This window comes from Silene latifolia, chromosome X, assembly GCF_048544455.1.
Source record: "Silene latifolia isolate original U9 population chromosome X, ASM4854445v1, whole genome shotgun sequence".
Taxonomy (NCBI): Eukaryota; Viridiplantae; Streptophyta; class Magnoliopsida; order Caryophyllales; family Caryophyllaceae; genus Silene; species Silene latifolia.
In genome coordinates this window covers 119,832,587-119,842,421 of record NC_133537.1, presented here as the reverse complement: position 1 = coordinate 119,842,421, position 9,835 = coordinate 119,832,587, and positions in this window count along the sequence as shown.

Sequence of the window (9,835 nt, the reverse complement as noted above, 5' to 3'; positions counted from 1 at the left end):
CAAGAAGACGTTTTTTATTGTGGCTCAGTGGATATGAGGAGATAATTTTGCGATAATATTGCGTTACTTTTCAAAAGTGACGAATCTTAAACCCTCATCAAAGGCATTTCTATAGTATGAACTCTATGTGATGGCGTGTCACCATACAATTCGAATTGATCTCCTTGCACACGATGCGATAAAGAAGGAAACACGAGATGTTTCCGAGACTTGATTTAAGGTGAATACTTTGGTTGGTTACCTTGATCTTGTCATAAAGGTTACATAAGATGTTTAAAATTTGGGCTTGTTATAGAGAGTTTGTGAGAACCCAAATGCCTTTATCAATTCGTATGGTCTTAGCAATATAGCCTCTCATGAAGATGAGTTTAGGCAAAAGGATAACGAAACTTTCTCCTTGGGAGAAGTTTCATCAATGCTAAGAAGCCTAGCATGTTTGAAAGATCCCTTTTGTGATCTATATACATCAAAGAGTTGGAATTTTGGGTTCAATCATGTAGTCTATCAAACAGTATTACTCGAGTGTCGAGATAACATGATGATACATGGAGTTTAGTGGGAGCTAAAGTAAGTTTCTTAGTCTAAATATGTCCTTGACATATTAGTGACTAGAAATGTAGCTAAGGTGATATTTCTTAGTCTAAATATGTGTTTGACATATTAGTGACTAGAAATATTCCCGGGTGAATACTTGAGAGTAGCATGGCGCATATTTTATATCCGGATCTAATGAGATAGATCTCTATGGATATTAGCATTATAGTCAAGAGACTTATGTGATAAGATTCTTGACTCGTTCAAGTTGTTGAACAATTAATATGATCTCTTGTGCTTCCGCTGCAGGATCTATTAAATATGCTCAAAGCTTCTCTCGTCGGGACTTATCATGTTGAGAATATGAGAAGTCATTACCAATCGTTTTCTAGTGAGTGTCATTAGATTATTATCAAGAGCATCCTAGAGTAGTTCCGTTAGCCGAATATCATCTTCCGACAGACTGTGAAAATAGTGGGAGTGTTTGACTGGCTTTAGAACCAGAGTCTAAAAACTTGTTTAGACATGTACTTAGAAATGCTCTATGTGATGAAAAGATTACATAGAACAAAGGAAAATTGCAATGGAAATTAGAGTGATGCAACTGTTGCTAATCCTCTAACCAAAGCCGTTGGCATAAGGTAGACATGATGGTTATGTCATTTCAATGTGATTGAAGAGTATACCTTAATTGCTAAAGATCGTTATGTAAATATTTGATAGAGTATTGATATTTACATAAGTGATGATCGCATTCATTGTTAGAGTTTCTTTATGAACTCAATTATTCAGTTTGACTGAAAACCAGAATACCTTGTTTATCTGAATAAGTTGTGGAGACAATGTTGAACAATATTCAAGTGAATAAGATGAACATTGTATTTTTTCCCTAGTCACTTAATGAGGTGACGTCTTGGAGTGACTAGATTGTAAGTCGATTGATGGTTGTTCAACACCATAAGATCATAAGTGATGACTGGTCGATTACATAGGCAGAGTGTGTGATACTTTGCCGGATAGTGACCATTTAGAGAGTCCCTAAGTTCTATTATAGACGCCTGGTCGTGGCGGGGATCTCTAAGATGTTCTAATGAGTCGATTCTTTTGACTGGAGACTATTATCTGAGCAAGTGCAGTTTTCGAGTGACTTTGGTTTTTGTCCTAGGTCGTGCCGTGAAAGGAGGCCAAAAGGGCATTTACTAGGTCATGGTGAGCTGTATTGTGCAATAGGATAGATAGGGCATATAGGAATTGTCCACCCACGTTGGGTAACTATATCTCAAGGCCACTCGAGGAGTTAATGACTACAAATGCGTGGCCACGCTCGGAAGTAATCTGTGAGAGATTTTTCCGGTCAGGTAGTCACACTCCCGATCGAGAAAACAACTCACGATGTGTTCATGTGCAAGTGCGACCTGAAAGACACCTTGCATTGAGTGGGAGATTAAAACGGACAAGAGAATTGGTAGCGCACATCTTGTGTCGGACAAGTGGGAGATTGGTGGAGTTAGTGTCCTCCACAATAGTGCGTTAACATAATAAATCTCATTAATAGAATATCATCAGATATTTAATTATTTGATCCTCGTCAGTTGATTAACGTAAATCGATAACGGTTGGCTGACTAGAGTTTGACGTTATTGTCGTGAGACGGCGGTGATCAACTGACCCCTTTCGGTCACACCTAAAGGAACGAACCTCAATTTATAACTAATTAATTGTATGAGATACAATTTGTTTAGTCCCTTGATTTATAGACTAAGAGGTTAGTCGATTATTTTTAGAGAGATTTCGAGTTGCGAACTCGAGGAGCGGCAGTTATTATTTAATTATGCGATAATCAAATAATAAGTTTTGGGAAACGGGTTTTAGTTAATTAACTGTTAATTTACTAAAATTGTACTAATTGATTAATGTGATTAATATTGGTACGTAAATAATATGTGTAGTGGTACACGTATATTTACGGAGTGAATTGGACGTATTAATTATGGAAGTATTTAAACATGATACGATGTTTAAAATAAAAATTACATGGATTTGTGCAACAAATATAAGAACCAACATGGACCCCGTATATAGTCAAGTGGACCGTGTAAAATAAGAGTAGTGGATGATTACTCACATAATCATTTCACCTTATTTTGTATACTACCATAATTTATCTTATACAAGATTTTGCATGTGATGTAAGATAAAAATGTAAGACAAAATTTGTCCACTAAGACACTCCTCCACCCGCCACTTTTCCCTACTCTACACTCCATATATTGTTCACATTTTCACTCTACCTCACCACTTTACTCTACCATTTTGCATGTGAACAAAATTCATCCTCCATCTCTCTATAGTTATTATTCATCACTACTAAGTTGTTAGTATACACAAATAATATTACTAAGATTAGTTAGTATTATTATTAATAATAATCAAGGGATCAATATTAACAAGTTACTAGTACAAACTTGTAATTATTATTGGGTTAGTTCTTGGGTTCAACTTGAAGGAGACTTTCTTTTTGAAGGTTTTTCAAGGAGGATCATCCATATCATTTTAGCTCAAGAGCAAACTAGTAAGGAGAACTAGTTTGTGCCCATTTTACCATATATTCAATGTAAGGAAATTGTTTTTCCTTATACCTTCTTTTTATGCTTTCATATTAGCATGCATGTTACATAGATCACCTAAATAACAATTTATGAGATAAATTAATTTTATTAGAGAGTCTAATATGGATCTATGATCTTTCAGTGAGACCCTCTAATTGTCTCACAACGGCTATGTTAGTAGTATTAGTTTAAATACGGGTCATAGTTTTAGTCACCTCTTTACTCGGGATGAGTAAAGGTTCGGTTTGGGGATATTTGATGTGACTCCTATTTACGCACATTTAGTCCCCTAACTAGCCTAGTTCCTATGATTTTTAGTGTGTATTAGAGTCGTTTCTTGTCTTTAGCTTTCCAATTATGCATATTCTATGAGGTTTGGTGTCCTTTAATTTGTAGGAGAGGAACACTAACCTTGCCCAAACGGAGTGAAATGGAGCTAAATTGATAACATCCAACGACCAAGTATCAAAGAGGAGACTAACACTAAACACTTAAGTCAATAAAACAAGTAATTGGGCAATGACAAAGGATCCCCACGACCTATGAAGGACCCCCACGGATTAGGGAGCAGCCAAAACAAGAAGAAGAAGAAGAAGAAGAAGAAGAAGAAGAAGAAGAAGAAGAAGAAGAAGAAGAAGAAATGCAGCACAAGACGGGCGTCACAAAACTAGCCAGGGCGTCTCCAAGCTCAGGATGGGCGTCCCCAAGCCAGGACGGGCATCCCTCAGTGCAGGATGATTGTCTTTACGAAGAGAGGTCGTGCGTCCCCAGCTGGGACTTGCAAGGCGTTGAACTTCAATTAAGGGGCTTAATCGTCATTTAAAGCCCTTAATTAACCTAGTCCTCGTACCACTATATATACCCTCTTTGTTATAAATTGAGGGTTAAGTTCCCTCCTTCTTAGGAGTAGATTAGAATAGAATTAGTCTTTATTCTTTCCATAATTGCACTTTAATCTTTCCTCAATTATTTCTCAAACAAACTTAGATCTAGCTTTGTACATGAAGAATTCTTGGGTTTGTAATGGGAAATTGACAACTCTCCACCATTAATCAAAGGTTTCTTCTATTGTCCTTCCATTCCTTTTGTTCATCTCAAGTTATTTACATTTGGATCTCTTTGGTATGTATTTCAAGACTAAGACCCTGTTTTTTCTGGCTTTTTAGAGCTGAACTGAACAGAACTAAACTGAATGGAGCTGAACGGAACTGAACTGAGCTGAACTGAACTGGATGGAGCTGAACTGAATGGAGATGAACTGAACTAAAGCTGGTTGAAGATGAACTGAATAATAATAATAATAATAATAATAATAATAATAATAATAATAATAATAATAATAATAATAATAATAATAATAATAATAATAATAATAATAATAATAATAATAATAATAATAATAATAATAATAATAATAATAATAATAATAATAATAATAATAATAATAATAATAATAATAATAATAATAATAATAATAATAATAATAATAATAATAATAATAATAATAATAATAATAATAACAGGGTCTTCCCCTTTGACTCAGACTGGGACGACGGATTTTGTGCCCTGGCGAGTTGTCGCTGATGCTGCTCAGTGTAAGTGTGCTAAGTGTGGGGATTTATGCGCGGCGGCTGGTTATGGTTTCCTTCCCTTCTTTTTTCTCTTCGCTTGGAGAGCTGGGTTCGGATGCTGTTGCCTTGCTCAAGCGGATCCAGAAATTCTCAGTATCTCAGGATGCAGGGGCTCGGGTTGCCGCTTATATTTTTACTAGACTTAGCTTTGCTATTGCTAAGGGGGTGGGGCCCAGATTGTCTCTCGGTTCCCCACCAATTTCATGTAAACTTTTATTTCTCTATCTATAAAAGCTGCGCGCATCCCTTTATAATAATAGTAATAATAATAATAATAATAATTATAATTATATTTATTAATATTAATATTAATACTATTACATTAATACTATTACTATTATTATATTACAATTACTACTACTACTACTACTACTACTACTACTACTACTACTACTACTACTACTACTACTACTACTACTACTACTACTACTACTATTATTATTATTATTATAAGAAGAAGAAGATTACTAATAATAATAATAATATATATACTAATAATTATACTAATTTGAGTGTTTAGGTAGCCACCATAAACCACCTTCTATCCTAATTAGATGAAATAATAGAGCACCAATTTGCCAAATTGTTGTTCAAAGCCTGGCCCGTGTAAGTATCATACTAGTTTGAGTGATTCGGTAGCCACCAAGAACCACAATCAATCCTATTTTAATTAATTAAATAAAAAAAAAAGTTAACAAATCCTAATTTTATCTTTAACAAACAAATAAATTTTGAATGATTAATTAAAAATCAACAAATAATATTAATAATTGATAAAAAAGTATACTTTATTAATTGTTAAATTGGAATCAATCTTTTGAGTCATTTTAGTAATTAGAATAAGTTTTAAGAAAAATGATGATTTAAGAAAACATTTGGTTGGGTTTTAGGTAAAATAGGGTACTAAATGGAATGTTCAAGAAAAAATGTACGTGAAAAAATAAAGTTCGTATTTGAAAAAAAAAAACGTATTTCTAACAAAAGTAATATTTATAATAATAATATTAGTTTATTAAAATTAATAGTAGCAATGTTATTAATAATATTATAATTAATTAATATTCATATTCATATTAATAACAGTATTAGTAATTGTATTATTTATATTAATATCGATATTATTAATTGTAGTAATCACAATATTCATTATAATAATAATAATAATTGTGATGATTAATTAATTAATAACAATAATAAAAATATTAATAATATTGATATAACAATTTTAATATAATAATAATAAATAAATAAATATTAAAATATTAATAAAATCAATAAGTTTAAGGTAAGTAGAAATAAAATGTGCTTAACTTAGTGAATTTAATCTGAATCGAATGAAGTGAATGAATAAATCAATGAAGTCAATCAATCGAATCGAGATGAATCAATCAATAGAGTGAGCCGGGATCAAATGAAATAAAATAAACCAGAAAGAACAGGGCCTAAGTGACAAGTCTCCATCTTTATTCAATGGTTCTTCTTTATTTATGTACATCTTTAGTCTCCAAGTTGGTAACCTTCTTAATCCCTCTTTATTTATTTGTGAATCTCTTATTTTATTACCATGCTTAATCATCATGTTCATTTGTGTTGTGATGTTTGACACCATTGCTAGCATATTAATCATGATTTGTAGTGAGTAGTCTCTTTGCTAGAGTTAGTGGGGGATTAGGGGAGTAATTATGGGAAGATCTATGCTTAATGAGTTCATATGAATGCTTGACTATTGTACTTTCAACTTATGCACATGTTATGTTTGATGAAATGCTTGATTGACAACCTAGCATGATTCTCTTATCCTTTCAACAAGACTTGTAAGACATAAACTAACTCAAAGCTTGTTAGACCATGCATATAGTTGAATAGGGAGAACCAAGTCGATGTAGGTGTTGTAACGTTGTGACCAACTCGGCTCCGAGACCTAAGTCTCCCTAGGAATTGTAAGACATAAGCTAATTCGATTCCAACAATAATAATTGCTTGCATCTATGTGACTCATTTATGTTATCTTACCATGATTTTCCTATGATCCCATGACACCCTAGTGTCTTTTACCATTTGTTTACATCTCCATTTCTATTTACTTACCTTGCTCTTCATTTGTTTACATTTACTTATCGTAATTTAGAACACAACCTCAAATCCATATAATCGTTACTCTTGCACAACTTAGAATAGATAGACTTAGGACCCAAAACACACCGTCCCGTGGATCGACCTCGACTTAACCACTTACTAGTTGTTTGTTGAGAATATAAATGTGTTTGATTGTGTGAAAAACGACTCGCTCACATCATTAATATTTAACAAAATATATATTTAAATCATTAATATTCATCATTTATTAAACAAAAAGTAGTAAAAATATCCCTCCACATTTTAATGTTCTTCCTATTTCTCCATTATATGTGAGTAGTATTATAATAAAATGGGAAGAACATATAAATGTGGAGGGAGTATCAATTATAAATTTAATTTTTTTAAAAAAAATTAAAACACATGGGCCGACCCATGTGCAAGGCACGAAAAGCCCATGGGCGAGGCACCGCCCGAGCATGAAAATGGGCGTGCCTTAAGCGGGCCGCGGTGGGGGGTTTGTGGTCAGTGGGCGTGGCACGGGACATCCGAAGAAGATCAATATCCGTGCCTGGGTCGGGCCAATTTTGGGGGAAGGCACGATGGGCCGGCACCCGAGACGGCCCAGCACGACTCAGGTCTGGAGGTATCACTTGTGCTTGGTCAGACTCATAATAATGCACCCCTCTCACATTTGGACAGTCAGTAGGATGAAGCTGTCAAAGGAGAAAGTCTAACCTCCTAACAAGTAATGGCCGGTCAAACCCCACCCAAATGGAACTCGGGCCAAGAGTTCGGTTTTCGGGACGTAATCTCAGGGACGCCACAGACGCACCTTAAACCTTCTAGACCAGCAGAACTTCCAGAGTGTGCTACTTAATTTCAAAGACGGCTTGCGTCAAATAATTCCAACAGGTGACCAAGGGTCACATAAAACAATATTCAAAAGTTAGTAGAAATTCATCGTTACCAAAAGTATCTAAAAATTGTTTAAATGTCATACCGAACATGCTCTTAGTTTTAAAAAAGGTAATAGTCCTTACCTCTCGAGACTGTCGATCCAAGGTTGCTTATTCCAAAAATTCTTTTATTTTAAAACCACAAGAATTTAATGAATACGAAGGAAGGGAGAGAAGGGCGATGGAAAAATCGTGATTGACTTTTTTGCCGATGTTCTTCGACTTGTCACAAAAGCAGCACGGAAGAAAAGAAAAAAAAGGCGAAAAGATGGAAATGTGAGCCGTCAAAGTTTATAAGACCAAAACATGGTTGGTTTAGGTTTTATTAGAAATTTATTATTTATTTTTGAGTCATAAGTTGGGCCAAAGTCCAAATTAAAATCATAGTCGGGGTTTCACAAATAACGTATCATTTTTTATATAATCCAAAATCAGTAAATTTTAAATAAGCTCAAAATAGTTTTATTTTCTAATAATAATATAATATAATAATAAACAAATAAAGTTTTAAGGTCTCCGACTTCAAATACAAAAGTAAATAAAGTACGATGAAATAACACTTTGTAAATAATTCAGAAAATAACGGGGTGTTACAGTATAGCTCTGACAACAATGCAACTATGAACCCTCGGCCCGCGGTTATACAACAAAATAAACACAATTATTGCAGCGCAAAATGCGAAATTTTAAAAAACTTTAATAATAATAACCACAAAGTTACTAAATCAGATAACAAAAACATAAGGTTAGAGAATTTTTATACAAAAATACAACTTACTACAAGGGACCCCGATCCCTCAATAAAGCTCAGATACAAAACTAAGCACGAGCCTAAACTACAACGTGTAGGGTCAGTCATTGTAAGTACAATGCTCGCTAGCTCACTCCTCAAAACCCTTGTAAGCACCGATTTGCAACCTGTCCATCCATTAAAAATGAATGCCACATTCGTTTGGAGTAACTCAGTCAAGTCCCTTGCCTCACTCGGTTGAGTCATGGAAAGCAAGCCTCCAACACATATTCCGACCCTATAAGTTACACATTTCCCATTTCACATGTTCCTACACATTATACATAAAATAAATACACACATAATGCACGCATTCTCGTATTCCTATCACTCCACTCCATTTTCCGAGTTTATCATCTCCACGTATAAACCATCCACTCATGTTGATAACACATTACACAAGTACACATATTGCATAACACATCATTCATTCAACCCCATATCACACCCCATAGTTACCGGCTCGAGATTGTAAGGGCCTTAGTGCGATTTCGGGACATCTCCCAAATCTTTGCGGTGGCTCCTAACAATCCCAACCCGGGTTCATTTTACTAGACACCCTATGTTCATTTTGTTCATTAGTTTTAGGTTCCAAAATCGTCGCTTTGATACCACTTTGTAATACCTCCATTTACCAAAGTGCCTTACCAAGGCTTACCTTAGCAAATGGAAGCATGACCATCTCAGTTACCCGAGGCAGTACATATCAAATAGACCCTAATGAAACATTTATTAAAATTAAAGGAAAGTAAAGTGTTTACAAGTTCCAAATCCCAAAAAAGAAGTACAACTGCTAAACCAAACTAAATAAAATGTCTAATGACTCAGCGGAAGCTAGAAAATGAAGGTGAATCATCGATGCCCATCCATACCCATATGCAAGCTCAAACATCAACACCTGCTAGACTTTCTGCTCCCCATTTGTCGGAAATATTAAATGGTTCACCATAGTTTTGAAAACATACGAAGGTCAGTATAACTATACAATCAATCATAAGAATAACACAAACACAATACTCATATGGTCAACCAATACCACTCCATTAACTCCGAACTCCGTAGTAACCTGTGTCTAAACCGCATTGCATACACCAATGGCTCTCATTGCAACGAGTAGCTGGGTTCCCATCGCAACAGGTAACCCACCCCTGCCGATATCAAACCGCAGCACTGAACATCAAAATTCCCGCTCATCGCAAGGAGCGAACCCAAATTCTTAATGTGCACATCCCCCTT